Genomic DNA, 18,896 nt, shown 5'->3' with positions numbered 1-18,896 from the left:
ATCAATGCCTTCTTAATGTATTCATTCTGCCTTGTAATTGGTATTTACAAGCTAGTGATCATTCTCTTTCAGACCAAAAAAAAATATAATGGCAAACATTTAATGCTTCATAATTTGTATGCACTTCTCCTTACCACTGTATTCTTCTCTAGTTTAGAATTTAGCAGTGTGAGCTGTGTGGTAGATGGTTCAGATTGTTTTGCCTTATATTTTTTTTCATGGCCTTTTGTTCTTCAGTCACAAATAACTTTTTAACTTTTTTTTTTTTCATGCTTAAGCAAATATTAACTTGTCAGCTGGTACCTAAATTTCACCAAGCTTTTTCTACTGTGCATAATTTTAAAACACTTTGATGGCTAAAATGTATGTCTCCTGGAAAATGAATATTACAAACACAGGGTAATGTAGTCCAACAGTGAATAATGAATAACTAATAAAAGATATTAAACAAGAAAGATGTCAAAAATGCAGTTCAACTGTCATTAGAAGATCACACTCTCTTTCCTTTCTCTGTTACAGACAGTATCCTATAGCCAACAGTAAAACTTGATAATATCATCTTTAGATGTAAAGAGATGCTACTATTTGTTTCATCTCTTTGAGACAATATTGAAATCCTAATGAATACTAAAGGTTCCTTTGAGTGGTACAGCAATAATCAGGTGTATTTGTGACTGAAAACTGCTTACTCTCTGTTTGCAGAGATAAAGTAAATTATTCTGATTCTTAAATGACCATTTATTTTGTATCTATGTATTCCTATATTACAGGTACCTAAAAATGTTAAAGATTGTGAAACTAAAAAATCGTCCCTAGAATCTCAGCCCCAAGAGGCTGTAACTACATAGCCTTCCCATGTCTGGGAAGAGGACCACTTCTGAAAAAAATGTCAACTGCACATTTGAATCCCTTCTATGGGGTACTACTTATCTTTGCCCACATCACTGTGACCTTTGACACAGGAAAAAATTCTGATTTCTGTGTTTAACAAAGAGCCTCAAGAGCACATTTTTTACCACAGTGAAGAACTGATGTCATTCCATCACTGGCTCAAAAAGCAGCTGTATGCCATACAGAGGGTTTTTCAGCTTGTTAGAAATTGCAATGGATTCATCCCATGATTCTAGTGCTGAGTATTCATCTCTACCAATATTTCTTAAAGGTATCTGTCAAGCTACTAATAATCCAACTACTTTTAATCAAGAAAACAACAGATGATATATTGATGTGTCCCGTAAGGCAGCAGTTAGATCATCTGCTGAGATACAGGGGAATCTGGGCTAAGGTCTGTTCATAGCCTGGTGGGAGATAAATCTATATCCCCAAAAGATTTCATAGTTAGTGGAATATCAGTTATTCTGGGTGAGATACCAGCAGATCTGAGCCTTTTGTATGTTGAACAAAAAGATTTATTCAGTTAGAGGCACACAGAAAGAGAACTTTAGAGATGTGCCAAAACTTCATCCATTTTACAGAGCTGGCCTGATCAACCTTGAGAACAGGTGGCTGAGGGGGGAACCTCATCAGTGCCTGTAAGTATCAGAAGGGGGGTGTCAAGGATTGAGCGAGGCTCTTTGTGGTGGTGCCAAGCAATAGGATAAGAGGCAAGGGTCAGAAACCAAAGCACAGGAAGTTCCACCTGGATATGAGGAAGAACTTCTTTGCTGAGTGAGTGACTGTGCATTGGAACCAATTGCCCAGAGAGGTTGTGCAGTCTCCCTCACTGAAGGTATTCCAGAACCATCTGGACATAATCCTGTGCTATATGCTCATGACCCCGCATGAGCAGGGAGGTTGGACCAACTGACCCACTGTGGGCCCTTCCAGCTTCACCCATTCTGTGATTCCTGTGGGTTGCTGTTAGGCCGCCTTCCCTGCCCATTTCTAGCCATTCTTCTAGAAACCATAGCTTGAAAAACTGTTTTGAAAGACTCTGTAGAAGCTCCTGCTCTCCCCTGCCCTCCCCTGCTCTATCTGTCTGGGGAAAGGATGTCTTATGGACTTTGTCTTTGCGTCTTGTCACAGGTGCACCCCTCTGACACCCTGGACTAGTCTGCTCCAAATCTGTTCTGGGCTGGAACTGCCCTGCCCTGGGACCAGCTCTGTCCATAAAGGTCCCATTCGTCCCGGTAAAATGCCATAGCTCAGGACTTCTTTGTCACTTGATATGTTAAATGAACCTATTGCCAGAGATATTACTAAAACTAACAATTACTTCTGTCAACTTGCCCTGTATTTTCAACTATGAGCTTCAGCAAAATCTTATTAATAATTAATACCACAGACAAAATAACAGAAATAACTTTAATACATGTGTATACTCCATAGCTTTGAATAATTATCATAGTGAAGCTGTGGAACTCTATCAAAATCTAGTTAAAATAGAAGAAAAAGAGAACTGTATAAGAACTTCAGATTGAAATTATGTTTCTCATCTCAGCCAAAACAGTTCACAGATGTCAGCAATAACCAGAATGCATTTCACTGGGCCTACCAAAATGAACTGTTTGGTTTGGACAAAGCATCTCTTTATGAAGCACTGCAATTTAGCAGCACTGTTCAGAATAATGATCTGAAACAAAGTGTTATCTCAATCTCCAGCTGCAGGATAGAAGATTGATGTGAAACAGTTTTACAAATGAAAGTTGTTTGAATGAGTGCTACACCACAGTCTACAGACAGCAGTGAAGGTCCACTTGAGCAAGATCTGGACTAAGATCAAATCCTAGTAGAAATCTAGAGGCAATAGTTTGCCTAAACTCTGGAAGATGCAATGAAAATACAGAGGCAATGATTCCATTGCCATGGTATTCCATGGTGATCCATCATGACTTCAATGCTGCCAAGAATAGACAGGACAAGTATTGGTCTGTTTAATTTAACACCACTATCTCTAGGGTAGAAGACCTTTAAATAGTGGTCTGAGCATAAGTCTGATGTCTATGTGAGAAGACGAATCAGATCTTTACTATGGTCATACTTCAGCTTCATTCTCATGAGGACAGCACTATGCAGAGCACACCATCTCCCTCTACATTTGCTTAAGTCATTGACTTAAACCAGGCCCTAGGAAAACAAGGCAAAACCTGTGAGGCTTCTCTCTATGAAGCTTATATATGTAAAAAATCACCCAGGAATCCTACTTTTATATGAGTGGACACCCTGAAAACTGTCTTAGAGATAAAGACCATTGGAGCCTCTTGCTGCCTCGTAGTCTCAAACACCAGAAAAACCCCAACATTGCTAAGGCTCCTGAAGTCTGACAACATGTCAGTTTAGTTTGAGACAGCTTTTCCTTGATTTCTTACACTGCTTTCTGACCCATATGGAGTTCTAAAGGATCAAGTATAGATTCCTGACTAATTCTATCACAGTTTTCAAGCCTCAGGGAAGCATTTCTCCTTCTAAAATCTCCTCCAAGTCTGCTGTAGATCTTCCTCAGGAACAAAGCTCACCATTCTTTCTCACTTGACAATTCTAATAAGAGCATAACCCATGGCAGAAAATAAGGAAGTCTTCTGAAGCTCATAGGTAATTATCATATGAAAATAGAAATTGTCCAATCTAATAAGTTCCAACAATTGTTCAATGATCTGGCAGGGTTTGAGTGTGTATGAAAACTTTGGTGTTTGAAACTTGAAGGTTTTCAGAGCAGTATGTCTCAAGAAATATCACTTGGGTATATGTATAATTTAATTCAGAACTTCAAAGCTTCTGTATCTGCAGAAGCCACTTCAGGAGAGAAGTGTTTATAAGACATTTGAATTATTCCTACAGTACAAACGGACAAAATGAAAACAAGAGGAAAAGGTGAAGTAGAGGAAGAAGGGAACAGGATGATAATAGAAGAGATTAACTAGACTGTAATGATGAAAGGCAGATTATGATTTCTGATTATTATATAACATGTTTTTGTATGCATATAGTACATTACATAAATATATTAATCAATAAATTAATACACTGTTGTGATAATTTCCCCTCCTGAATATACTGACTTATGTATGAATGTTTTAGTATGACCTTGTTGCCATTACCTTATTCCCCAAATCACCACTCTGTACACCTGTGGTATCTTGACATGAGTCTGGTTTTCACAATATCTGAAGAAAGGATTGTACTTATTCTCTTCATTTTTTGGACCTCTAAAGAGAATCACTAGAAACCAAATCAGGACAGTTAACTTCTGTTTGACTAATTAGAGAACAGATGGGATTAATACGGTTCTGTGTAATACAGAGCTTGCCTTGATATAGAATCTGATCTGTTGCTTAGAGGTGGCTAACTGTAGTGGGGGGAAACAGTTTTCCCCCTGCAGTTATAAAATGGTAAAACCCCAGGGGGTGGTGACCCTTGAAGTTTTGAGGTTTTACCCAGTGAGCGCTTCTGCAAACTATAAACATATCACAAGCAGAACAGAAGAGAAGGTAGTTGTAGTTTTGTTGTAGAAGAAGTAGCCATGTTGTGAGAGCCACGAGGAGTGAGAGCAGGAGCTCCCCCTGGGGGGGCTTTGGCCCCCCAGCCCCAGCTGGGGGCTGCAGAGACTTGGAACAGTGTTAGACTGGGCTAAGTGTCTATAGCTGAGCTGGGAGATGTTTCTCCACTGTAAGCCGCAGCAAAAGATACTGAAAAGTGGCGGCAGAACAGCAGTGGACGGAGTGGTGGCAGAGAGCCAGAAGAGATAAGACCACGCAGCAACAACAGGCAGGCAGCAACACAGAGAGAACTCCTGGAAGGAGAGGGAGAAAGAGAACGAGAGCCAGCAGCAGCAGAGAGAGAGAGGAAGTTGGGGTAAGAACTGAAATAAAACCCCATACCCCTCTGAGACCTCCGAGAAAGGAGGAAGATGATGGACTCTTACTTGAAAGAGTCTTAAAGTGCTACAGCACTTATAGAGAAGAGCTGAAAAGCTCCGAGAAGAATGCAGAGGGTGACCTTGCCCCCACCCCACCACCCCCCCCCAGCTGCTTGAGACAGAGCACAGAGCTCTGTAGGGAACTTGAATCCCCTGAAGATAAGGGCTGTCATGAAGACCCCTGAGCTTCGTGATATGACGTGGTGAAGTGACCCTTGTCCCGATGAATACAGCCTACGGAAGAAGACCCTCGCTTGGAAACGAGTGGCCGAGAGGGCTTGGATATCCCCTCGTGAATACTGGCAGAGATCCAGCCACAGCTGCTGCATGCATGAGAAGAAGAAAGCCTGCTGCCTTAGAGACTACTGCTCTGAAAGTGGAAAGGGATCTTTCTTTCTTCCCTCCTGGACTTTTATTTGGAGGGGAGAAGAGATTTGATCCACTGTAAATACTTATGTCATGGCAGAAACAGTTACGATTGTATATAATGTATTGTAGTACTTATTTGTACAGTCATTGTAATATATTCCCTTTCCCCCATTTTGAGTCTCGTGTGGTTGTCTGGAAAACCATCTCACACTGAGTTGAGATGTGGGAGGGGGTTTGGACTAGGGAATTAGATTTTGGAGCTCTCAAACCATGACACTAACAAAGTAAAAAGAGTTGCAGGTTAACAGTAATTAAAAAAAAAGATGAAAATAGGGAGATTATCTGCTCTGTGTCTAGAATTGTACCAAAGAGCAGCTACTATAGTTGAGCAAAGAGTGTAGAAAATACAACAGTATTTATTTCAACTTGGTTCAAGGTAGCTCACACTGAACATTTTGCATAAGACAAAAATCTCTTCTGTCAAAAAGATCATAAAAAGAATGAAAAATAGATTGGTATGAAAGTCATGTAATGAAGGGAAATGGTGTAAAGTGAAAACCATTTTCACTCCTATGACCACTGGAACGTAGACATCTTGTAACCAATAGTAACCTGGAAGGAACTGATGCATTGAATATGTGTTCTGAATATGTAAGGCAGTGCATCAGTCAAGCAAAGAATACTTTTTTTTCAAAAGGTGAGGTATACTGGATAGATCAGTGAATTAAACTATATTTTCCTTATGTTGCTCTTACAGAAATTCCTTCAGAGAAAAGTATGAGCTTTAATATCATTGCAACTGGTGTTGCAACAGCTAAGACAACAGCAAAAATCCCTGATTTTCTTTTCCAAACACAGCATCCTTACTTTCTTTTCTAGTTTTCATTGTATGATAATATTTTGAGTTGTTATCAACTCATTTAGTCAGAGAGGTGATTTCAAGAACCTTTCATCTTGTACTGCACCACAGGACATAAGCATCCCCAAACCCACCTCTATAGGAGTTGCATGACCATGGGGAAAAAGAAGAGAGATCTGTATCTAACAGCTCGTGGGCTACATGGAATTAAATACTCCCCTGTTCCTTTTCACACAATTTGTATGTAGAGAATCAACACAGAAGAAATATTAGCAACCAGTAGAGCTGATTGGAAAGTGTTCCTCCACAGTGAAGAGATTTTTATTATTTCAGTAGTTTTCTCTTTCACATCACAATTAACATGTCCATAAGTTGGCAGTTGCCCAAAAAAGATGAGATTTATGCTCCTCAGAACACCTGAAACAGCACATTCATTTAGAGTAGGAAAAAGTCTAAACTGACACATTGGGTTATATAATCCAGAATAGGAATATAAACCCTGCTTTCAGGCATCATAGTTGAGTCTGTTGCCATCAGCCCATGCAAAAAAATAAAAAAAATGGGTTTACTTAACACAAAAATCTTGGCCACAGAAAAGAAATAACTTTTTACCACAAGCGTCAGTAAAAGCAGTCCATGCTACTAGAAGCCTAGGTTTCTATGGGCAGTATATTTAAGCCTCAGCCAGCTCTAGTGCACCAATAATCATTCTGTGCTGGTACAATAACTTGCAGAGGATTATTAAAGCACTGAGCCAGTGCTTTATACAGTTGTGTTTGAAAGGAAAAAAAAATGCTATTGCCAGTATAGTTTATTTTATTGGAAAAAATATATAAATTACAGCACAATGCTTCCCTTTCCTGGCACAGGGTGTCTATACAGAAAAAGCATTTGCCACTAGAGCTGCACCAGCTTAGCTACATCAACAAACCTATTGTAATATATAAAATGCCTGAGACAGGCACAATCACTCTGAAAGCTCCTTCTGGGGCAAAGGTAGCCTTCATGTTTTCAAACTGAAATACATTTCTAACTTAATTGCAATTCAGTCTCTATAAAGTAATACATGGCACCACCACAATAGGCAAAATATGTTGAGAATAAAGCAGGCATGGTTACTAAAAAAGCCTGGAATATAAAGTCAAGAACAGGTGAATAAAGTGAACAGTCAAGACAAAATGCTCCATTCAAGTTACTGCCTAAGCCTGTTAGTGCATTACTGGCCTTTGCACATGTTTTTGCCTCGGGAGTCTTTCAGTTAGAAAGCAGGTGGAAATGAAAGAAAAAAATCCTAGAAAAAGCAATTGAGAATGCAGCTTAGAAGACAATATTAATTTAATATTTTCCTGTCCCCTCTGCCTTTGAGTTTCACTGCTTAGTACACCTTCAGATCATAAGAAATTAGACTTTCTCTTAGTTTTCTTTGTCACCTGTCAGAAACAAGTACTTCAAGGTCTAATGGAGACGAATAATGGAAATGTCAAGTCTCAGATATATTCTTAACCAAATGGATTGACTTCACTTTATTGAAAAACGTACCAAGAGTGTCATGCAAGTCATTAATAAGTCTCTGGCATATGACCGGTCATATTTTTCAGGTTTTCATGGAAATGTTTTCAAACATTAAATAAAACCAGACTCTTATTAATTTCTGCCTATTGATCCTTCTGTATTTATAACTTCTATTTAAAAAAAAATCAGTCAGGAAGTGAGTGAAAACAAAACTAACTGGACTGCGACAACTAATCACACACAATGAGTAACGAACAGTTTAAAAACACTGCCACTTCTGTGAAAACAGCCTGTACCAGTGGTGAATTAGTAAGAATTACTGTCCATGAGAGGATGTTTTGTTCTTAAGATCCTGCTGAGGGTCAGTATGTTCCCAAAGTCCAAGATAAAGCAGTTGGGTTTAGAACAGGATGCTCCTTGGCTGAATATTTGTAAACGCTTAGGGTTAGATATCATCTGCTTCACTCTAGGCTTGATTACTGAAATCTGTTTCCATAAGGCCCTGAAGAAAGACCAGAAAGCCTTCAAAACATCCCTCATTGCCCATCTATGTCCAGAAAGACCTAAGTTGGAATTTGTGATTCAAGTTCTTTTAAAATTTGGGTTGATGTTTAAATGCTTTTGGAAAACCCCAAGGCACTAACTATGGCCCTGAATAAACTTTTAGGCAATTGTATTGTGTCTGGCTGAGAGGGAGTTCATTTTCCCATAGCAACCCTCACACTGTTGTTCTTTGCATTGGTAGCTAGAAAGGTGTTTTGGCTACTGCTGAGCAGAACTGGCACAGCATCAGCACTCTCTCTAGACATTCCCCCCCATCAAGGGGCTAGGAGGGGACACAAGTTGACCAAAGGGATATTCTATACCATCTGATGTCAGTTCGGATGTAAAAGCTTAGGAAAGGAGGAGGAAGGGGGAGCATTTGTTATTTACAATGTTTGCCTTCCAGAACAACTGCTACATGTGCCAAAGTCTCACCACTTACTAATGGGAAGTAGAGAATAGACCTTGTTATCTTCCTCTTTGCTTGTGCACACACAAACTTTCACTTTTGCTTTAGTAAACTGCCTTATCTTGAGCTACAAGTCATTCTCCATTTTATTCTCTCCCCCAATCTGACTGGGAAGGAGAGTGATAGAGCAGCTTGATGGGCACCTGGTGTCCAGCCAAGGTCAACCCACCACAGCAATACAACTTCTGCTGGTTTCCCACTGTCAGAAGGCATGTGGGGCTATCTTGGATGTGATAAATATAGGGTCATAACAGCAGCCATCCTTTTTCCTCTACAGAATTGATACACTATTTGATAGTCCTATGCTTCCCAGAAACAATTTTAAAGGTGGAAATAACTTTCTCTTGTGAAACTATCAGTTGTACTGGTTTGTACTGTGAAGTGGGAGAAAGTGTCCTTCCAAGTTCAGTGTGGGAGTCATTCAAAGAAAGGAAACTATAAATGCAATAAATGCATAATAATTATGTGTGAACAAATAAATCAGATTAGTCTAAAATAAATCTTCTCTTTTAAATAATGTACTTACTTTTTTTAATTACTTAAGTTCTAGCCAAAGATCAAATTAAAGAATTGATGATGACAGTACTGCCTTAAATCAGAACCATAAAAGTCAATGTCAGTAGAAATAACTGTGAAGAGACACATGACGCTATGCTCTAGTATCAGAGTTCTAAGAGTACATCATTTCCTTCTGTAAAAAATCATGATTCACAGCTATGTAAACATGCTTTTCAGAGGAAAGGAAGAATGGTTTCTTCTTCAGGAAGGATATTGAGGTGCTGGAGTATGTCCAGAGAAGAGCAACAAGGCTGGTGAAGGGACTCAAGCACGTCATATGAGGAGAGGCTGAGGGAGCTGAGGTTGTTCAGCCTGGAGAAGAGGAGGCTCGGGGGAGACCTCATCACTCTCTACAACTCCCTGAAAGGAGGTTGTAGCCAGGTGAGGGTTGGTCTCTTCTCCCAGGCAGCTATCAGTAAGACAAGAGGGCATGGTCTTAAGTTGTGCCAGGGAAGGTTTGGGTTAGATATTAGGAAAAAATTCTTTACAAAGAGAGTAATCAGGGCTGCCCAAGGAAGTGGTGGATTCTCTGTCCCTGGAGGTTTTGAAGATGAGACTGGATGTGGCACTTAGTGCCATGGTCCAGTAACCACAGCGGTGGACTTGATGATCTCAGAGGTCCTTTCCAACCCAGCTGATTCTATGATTCTATGATTCTCAGTTTGTCAGACTGCTCAGGTAAAGATCAAAATGAGTCTGCTGAAGCAACAAGAACAACACAAATTTACCTTTATTGATAACGGTCCACAATATTTATTTTGTTTTCTAAAGAAAAACTGGACTAAAAAATATTGAGATTTTCAATGTTTTAAATTTTCTGGAGTGTTTCAGGATAGGTTTTGTTTTCCTTTCTTCTAAAAAGAATCACAGATTTGAATGGATATTTGGAGGTCAGTTGGCCTTGACAGTTGCTCAAAGGGCCAACTTTGTTTTGGCTTACATCACTGGTCAACAAGAGGAAAAAAGACAAATCTAAAATAAGTCTGAAATCTGACAGGTTGCAATAAAAAACCCCTACAACAAGCAGAAGAACTGATGAGGAAAGTTACAGAGTTAATCCCCAGAGTTAGATAAAGAGTTTATAAACAGCTATAAAATGCACGTATACAAGGTGTGGACTATATTGTAATGATATCCTTCTCAAGTGTCTTGAAAGATATACCCAAGGATATGGTGCAGTATTTCTAGGACTCAGAAAGGTATTTCTGCAAAAAAAGTAGTATAAAACAGGGTCATTCAGCAGCTGGGAGGCATTGACACACCACGGTCATTTAATAAGCTTACAACATGTTGTTCCACCTCTAAAGCTCAGATTTGTCATCTCATTTAATATAATAGGAGGGTTGAGTTGTTGTCTTATAAAGTGGGGAGCAGAACACTTATTCCATTCTTCTAAATGCAAGGGTTTTTTAACTGTCTATGAAATTATTACATTTTGTTCATTTTAAACAATTCACAACAAACGGTGCTCTATGAGGCATCAGGCACTTGAAACCTCCAGTGGCTGCTAAAACCAGCAATTGTAACAAATATATCGGAAGTATGGCTATGCTGGAAACCTGCAAAATTTTGCAAAAGCTACTAAATATTCAGATTCCTTTTTCTTTTTTTTTTTCTTTTAACAGACTTTATTCCTGGTCAAAGTTGAATATATATCTACAAAACAAGGGAAGGCTGATATTAGAGTAGTGTATATGTGTCTGGTAAGTGTTTTAGGTAAAAGATACTAAAAGATGTGGACAAAGATGGGAGAAAATGCTTACAAAAAACTATAGGGTTGAACTCAGGTCTGGAATAAAAATACCTTGCACTGACAGATTTAGAGCATACAATTTGTTGAGTCTGTCAGAAGAAACAGGAACTGGAACATGATTATAGCATGGAACTGCTTTGACAGGAAGAAAATAAGTACAAACACCTTTATAATCTGCAAAAAAAAGTACACCAACAAACAGCAGTTGTGGGCTGAAGTTAAGCAAATTAACATCTAAAAATCCAGCCTATGTTTTTTAATTCACCTTCCAAAAGAAAGGAATTGTATTGTGTCTGTCTTATCTGTCTGTTTATCTGTTTGTGCTTGAGTCTCTTGATAAATTGCCCCCACACTTGGCACAGAAGTAGATTCATTATCTCAGAAGTCCTGTCTTAGAAATTACTAAGTCTCTGCAAGATGCCAGAAAATAAGCAACTAGAACAGAAAGACTCTGTAGATTCTCCCCAAGGAGGGAAAGACACTCACTCAGCTCCCATCAGACACTAACAAATGCCTACTGGAAGAGTTGCTATCCATGCTCTAACTATAAGGAAAAGTTTACATTACAGCTTATATGCTACTAGGCACTGAAGAATCTGAATTAGAGTTAAAAATCCATAGGAACACAAGCTGTCATTTCTACTTGCAGAACTAAAACAGCTAAAAATTAGGATAATTAAACTCTGGAGAAAATTAAGAATTATAATTGACCAATTGTTTAAGTCTACTAACCAAACTTACAATTTTCTCAGACTGCTAGATTTTATAAAGATCCCTTACTTATTGTTATTAGAATGAACGGTTAGGTGAATTTATCCAAAATGTCTTAAGTGGTTAATAGACTTCATTCCAAACACTCACTTGTAACAATGAAACAATGAGGTTTCATACATGTTAACCTTGAAGACTAATGTTTGCTTTACAGGCCCCTTTGTTTATCTTTCAACATTGTTCACTTCCAGTTTCACAGGTCATTCATTGACAAATACCTAGGGAACCTTGCTATTGGAGAATGTAAAAATACTGAAGTAAAAAATCTGTGTTTCTATGAAAAATTGGACATTTTAAGCCTAAAATGTTTTCTGATTTGAAGTAGAGACTATTTAGCCCTACTGTGTGGTCATTTTCCTTTGCCAAAATAGTATTTTAACAAGCTTCTCTCACAAACCATTAGGCTACCAGATACTAATGCTGAGTTTTCCACACACCTTGAAATGTATGAAGAGAACAAACAGAATATTTATTTTATGCGTCATGAGAGCTTGAAAGGAAGCAGAAAAAAACAAAGAAACAGGAAGTAGATTACAAGCGTGGATTATTGTATGTTGCTGGTCCGGGATGTTAGTAGTACCATCAAGCAAAAGTGATTCCATCTAATGGGAGAGTTGCCTGAACACGTTATAGGGCACATTTAGCCAGTTAAGCTATAAGGGGCATTATTTTAACAAAACTTTATGGAGATTGCCATTAAAATTGAAAAATAACTATACGAAGAAGAAACAAAAGAGAAAACTAAAGGTCTTAGTTAGCTGCCTCTTTTTTCCCCCAAGTGTTACTTTTTCCCAGATAATTGCCCAAATTAACCTGCTTGGTTCACCACAATGAATTTTTCAAAAGGATCAGCTGATATTAGAATGTCAGTACTTTCTCTTCAGTGTTCCTAATGATGTCCAACAAAAACTACTGATGATATTTCCACAGTCACTAACAGCAGCCAGAGGATTCTTGGCAAAGCTTTAAATTATTGACAGAAAAGAGATCAGAAACCATTGTGCAGCACTCAGCAGCAACTGGTTGGAAAGATCAAATAAGTGTCAGTAAGGGTTAGATCAGGTCCAGCTTGCCTTTATGGTGTAATCAAAGTTCTATCTCAAAGTTTTGTCACAGCTCTTATATGAATGACAGCAACAATCTATTTCCATACAGACTTGTAGCAAGATTGCAGCCAAAAGACCAGAGTGTTTGGGGCTTTCTTCCTCCTCTGATTGGGAGGCAGCAGTTTGTTTCACAGACTACTGATTTCTTTGCAACAGCAGTTCCATTAATATCTGTCTCTGCTTAAAAGGTTGTACCCACCCCAGCCAAGAACAAAATCAAACTGAAAAGGAAATAACACGGAAGATCTATCTATGTGAATATTCCTCTCTATTTTTTTTTATAATAACAATGAATAAAGCAGAAGCAATTTTTTCTTGCTATCAGTTTGACCTAATACAAACCAAGTGGTTATGGAAGAAATATAGTACTGGCTATCCAAGCATGCATTCAGCCTAGTTTGTTCACTCCTGTGTCCTGGAAAAACACAGTGCACAAATGCGAACACAACTGTTTGAGAACTGGCAATATCTCATGTACATGGATGGGTAGTAACATGGAGAAGAGTATGCTCAAAAATGCATTTAACCTTCTTCTTGTTACCCTTCTCTTGAACACTGGCTTCACAGACATTTATGACCCTCCCAAAGCAATGCACACAAATACTCACGGAAGAAGCTTTGGTTGCAAAAATTTTCAAAGAAATGAGAGTCCTAGTACATGGTAATGTGCATCAGGCCTTGCAGCTTTCTGAGACATAAATGTACGACACACTTACGGAAAATGAAAAGGAGAAAGAAAACACTCAGGTAGGGAAATTAGGTTACTGTGAGTTTTATTTTCAAAATATAAATAAATTCTCTAATATCACTTTCATAATTTTTTATTGTCCTTGTATATTATCTCCAACGGCACAAATGAAGTAGCACTAAATTTATGCTAGAAGGCACATAGGTTTGACATTGAATTGGAAGCCAATGGAGAATTTCTTTCTATATGTTTTCGTGGGAGCATTGTCTCAGGAGGCATTTATGAATTGACATTGACATCTACTTGTGGATTTGGGAATCACTCGGTGAGGTAACAAAAGACCTCACTGACAGATCCTATTCTTGGATTACGGTAGTATTACAAAAACATTATTGACAGAAGATGCTAAATGTCAGTGTTCTCTTCAGTGCTTCTTTCTCTCTTGCACGCAGAAATTGCCAGCTGTCTTTGTGGCTGCTCCTGTCTCCACAGTTCTTCAAAAGGCAGAGCTAAGGTAGGTAGAGAAAGGACAGGACTGAAGTCATATAAAGCTGCTACTATGTGGTTCCCATGGAACTTTTCCAATGACACAATTTGTTGTACTGTCCGTTTCAGATGTGACCTTGAAGACCTCTTCTTGTGGGATGATATGAACAGCAGTCAAGAATACTTTCCACAGAATGTGTGAAAATCCCATAATTTCCCAGTAGAAATTTACACTGTCTTTACAGGCAATGGCAAATAGTCTAAGACAATGAAGAATCAGAATTATTAGATTTCATAATGTCCATTTAGGCATGACTTCTGACTATGTGAGTCTCAGTATAGGGCTTGGTTTGTGACAGGTTTCTGAAATTTTTTCCAGACTGATGACGTTCTTTAGCACTGTTGACCTAAAATGTTAATAGATTTTTGTAAATTTTTCAAAATAACATTTTTGTATTACTGCTATTTATTTTTAAAGTTTTCACAGAAAGAGATGAGTTTTTGCAAAAAATCTTTCCCCTTACCTCTGTATGTGAAAGCATTCTCAGACATTATCCTTTTAATAAATTTTCTATTAACCTATGCAGTCACATTAGAATGCTTTACAGACAGGTCTTGCTTGGTTAGTTATACTGCAGCAAGCTCTCTTACCTATGTGATTAAAAAATAAATATTAAGCTACCTTAGTCCTAAGGTATGTTACTATATTATTAATGGTTCTTGTTTGCCTGACCTTATAAAAACATAGTTGATTTTGGTGTTCCAAATAAGTATAAATAATTCAAGAAAGTGTTTTTCTAAGCAGGTTATTACCTACAAGGATGTAGCTTTTAAGACAGCCTTTAGTATAAAATATGTATAACTGCCACATATATTATTAACAGGTACCCAAAATTGTTAGCACAGTACCTTATTACCAGAAAAACAAATCAGAATTCTGGTATGGAATACTGCATCAGAAGAGATAGGTGAAAGTAGACAGGTTTTTTTCTTAAATGTATCTGCTTTCTGTTCATGGGAATTTAAACAAACATCAGTGTAAGGACTTCATGGTGTATCGTCTCATTGGTATAAGTTTAGCTATAGCAGGAGAAAATAAGAACTTGTCTCACAGAAAAGGGAACATAAAATCATGCCTCACTGGAAGGGAAAATAAGCATATTTGCCATCAAGAGGACAGTCTGCTATTTCATTCCTTTGATGCAGTTCATATTACGATGGTTACAGTGTCAGGATTAATTAGACCAGAGGGTGGTGTAAATGCCAAAAGAAGAAGTTGCTGTACATCTGTTCTAATTTATCTCGTGGATGTTCCTTCAGTGAGAAAGTGAAGAATGTGACTTGGGCCATCTGTGACCCAGTTAGAGGGAGCAGGATGGCCTGCTACCTTGCGGGTGCCAGGACAGGAGCTTGATGAGAAGGTCAAAAAACGGTCTGAAGAGTACTGGGGAATTTTGACTCATATGCAAACCTGTGACTGGAGGTAGGAGAGACTCTCAGGTAGCCCAAGTGCCATTGAAAGGGAATCTAAAAACTGGATCTTCTCAGGCAATCCTCTCTAGGTTAATCTTCATCCTGTTAGCAAATGAACAGATGTATTGATAAGTGTCCATTTATGGATGCAGAAATAGTACCAGGAAGAAAGCCACTCAGGATCCCTACGGGAGGAGGAAAATGTGTTCTCTTACAACATCTTTAAACAGGACTTAAAATACCCAATAGTAAAGAAGAAAAGATGGGAGATGACTCTTTTTAAAGATTCAGTGGAAGTTTAATATTGACCTGTACTTTCAGCATAAATTTTATAAAAATGAAATGGACATGCTTTGCAACATGATATAATGAACAATGAGCAAAAGCTGTGTGTATTTGATTGGCTGTCTACGAATTTGAAAGAAAAGAGCAGACAAAATGAGTTAGCAGAAATTCCATATTTGGTTTTCTAATGCTGGTTCATACAGAACTTGGGGAATAATGCTGAGGAAAATAGTAAAATTGTAGTCACCCTGAATATATTTCTTACATTCAGATGCCTTGCAGGTGCCAAAATTCAGCTAAATTGGGCCAGCAGGAATCTTTTTAGATTGTTTTTATCTGGTAATGATTAATAAAAATACTGAGAGTCAACACAAAAGATATTGGGACAAAACAGAAAAGATCGAAAAACAACGATTTAAAAAAAAAACAAACCGTGTGAAGCTGAGAAATTGTTATGTAAACAGGCAACTAGAGATGAGTTTGTAGTAAGCAATAATGACCATCAGAAAGTCAGTGCAATTTTCTGTTGAATAAGCTAAAGGATCACATCCTGGGGTTTTCACTTTCCTCCATGTGCTAGGAAAGAATTTAGAAGGTATAATTAACATTTGTGCTTCTACAGGGATTAGCTGAAGAGAAAAAAAATAGTACAAGGATGGAATCAACTAATAAGGCTGTAATGCCAATAGGAAAAAGCAAGATACTAAGTTTTGTCAAAAAAACAATTTAAAAAAAAAAAGAAAAAAAAAAGAGAGGGATGGTTTTTAATAAGGTATGCACATGAACAGGCATAACTACAAAGGAACAAGATTCAAAACACTTAAGGATATGAAAAAAGGTGGGGAAGAGCATAAATTACATGGAGCAGCAGGAAATATAAGGATGAGTGTTGTGAAAAAGTGTCCCCAAAGTGGAGCCTGTGAAAGTGAAGAACAGCCTCTTCAGCAACTGCTGAACCATAAAAAACTCCAAAGAAAACATTAAAAAGACAGTCTGATGGAGCTAACAAGCTTTCATTACAGGTAGCTAAGCTAAATAATACATAACTAGAGGTCATTTCCACCACTATACTACACTAATTTTCTCTAGCTCTTCACTTAATCCAATTAATGAAAAGTTGAAACTTTCATTCAAAAGCACATTGAAACAGATAGACTTAAAATTGTTCCAGGTAGCTGCTGCTTAACTATTAATTTGCTTTACTAGTACTACCAAGCAAAAGGATTAATAAAAGATTCTACTCAGAGAAAAAAGATGGGAACAGTCTCTTGAATCTTGTCACAGGCTCAGAGTTAGAAAATAATCCACCCTTTTTTTCATTAAGGTTCCCAATTCACTCAAACCCCAGCAGCTCTGAATAGCTATGTTATAGTTTTATTCTTAATATCTCCCATGCATCAATAGCTATAATGGAGAGAGATTGATAGAAACTGGAGATTTAGTAGCAACTCAGCAATTAAATTGCACAACTAGTCTTTCTTCTGTTGTTCCCCTGTGGATACAATTCTGTTCATTAATCTGCATGTTGATTATAGCCCCCCGTGATATTGATCTACGTTTCGCAGTCCTGTGTTTGCAAGAACATGTAGTTGCTACAGGCAGCTACAGTACTGCATACATGTTGGATTATCACTGAAATATTTACAGTGAGAAAAAGAAATAAAAATATAGTGGTCCTAAAGCTTCTATACTTTTGTCATGGCAATATTTTCTTTTTCTCTCCACTTGCTACTAATAGAAAGAAGAATTAAATAGATTTAGGAAAAAAAGGAAACAAAAAAAACAACACAAAATGATCCCTTAGAAGCCATTTGTCTCGGGAAATCTCACAAACAATATTCTGTAATGCTTCAACCAATTTTAGGTCTTTAGAGCAACCTTTTCCTCTTGCTTAGATACCTCTATGTGGACAAGTACAAGAAGGCTATTATTTGCCATTTATTCTCTGAGACATAGTGAAGGCATTTCTCTTCCTTTTTCATTCCACTTCCATATTCTGGATTTCTGTATTTTTATTTGGATTTGCTCTGATGTTATAATTGTTCGGTTTATTTTTTGTTCATTTAAAGAATCCACTCTCAGATGAAATAGTACATGCTGCTTGAATTGAGCAGTTATTCTATCAGCTGTCTTCTCTGTTCATCTGTACCACCAGATAAAAGACTAGAGGTAATAGCTCCTGGCTGGAGGTGGCCCTCACATTATATCTGTAAGATAATCCAAAAAGTGAGGTAGAGGGACAAACTGAAGGACAGACATTTTAAACTGATTATGAACGTGTTATAGAAGATATGCAGGAAAGGGAAAGATGAATCTTAACATCAAGGCTGCCTGGAATAAGCAGCATATATGTGACAGCATATAACAGCAAAAGAAAAACAGAATTGGTGTAGTCAAGCGTGTGCAACTCAGAAGCCCAGTTCTGTCCCTTTGAGAGATGGCCCAGTATGTCAGCGAGTCTCCTCTGGTGAGGCAGAGGAAATACTCCTGGACTATTTTTCTTCCAGATTTCTCTTGTGATGAAAAGGGAATCACTGCAAAGAAGAAAGAAGTGTTGCTGAAAGGAGAACAGAAGGAAGAAAAATTACTGGAGAGAAGGAAGCAATGGATGGGGGGAAAAAAGGAAACTTGAAATAAATAGAAGCAAAGCACAAAAAACAAAGGAGGGAAAGTAGCAACCAGAACAAGGAAAGGTTTTCTGCAATATGTCTTTAAGAATGAAGGGCAAACCCGATACACTACAAAACCAGCTGGATTATCAGTAGGATAGCTACCTCTGGTAAGGTACTAGCCCAGTCCTGAAACATTCATGCATTTACATTTTCTTCTGCCCTGAATCAGGAATAAACTGAAAAATCTTTTTTATTTTAATTATTTTTGTAAATTGCTAATAATACTGATACAGGCAATAAGTTACAGTGCAGGTGTGAAAATATGGGGGTTGGCATTCTTGGTTCTACTGGTTTTGTGCAGAGATTTGTACAAGGCTGTCATATGTGAGTGCCCTATAAGTATAGTTCACATACTATGAGATCCTTATGTGAATCTCTTTCAGGGTGATTATTTGCAAAGATTATTCAATATCTTCTCTTGGTGCTATTCCATTTTATATGGATTTAAATTATTTAAAATATGCACTGAGTCAAGAGCTATGTGAAAGCTCTGCTTC

Source organism: Chiroxiphia lanceolata, chromosome 5 (genome assembly GCF_009829145.1).
Source record: "Chiroxiphia lanceolata isolate bChiLan1 chromosome 5, bChiLan1.pri, whole genome shotgun sequence".
In the NCBI taxonomy this organism is placed as follows: domain Eukaryota; kingdom Metazoa; phylum Chordata; class Aves; order Passeriformes; family Pipridae; genus Chiroxiphia; species Chiroxiphia lanceolata.
The sequence above is the reverse complement of the archived record's forward strand: the minus strand, read 5'-3'. Positions refer to the sequence as shown.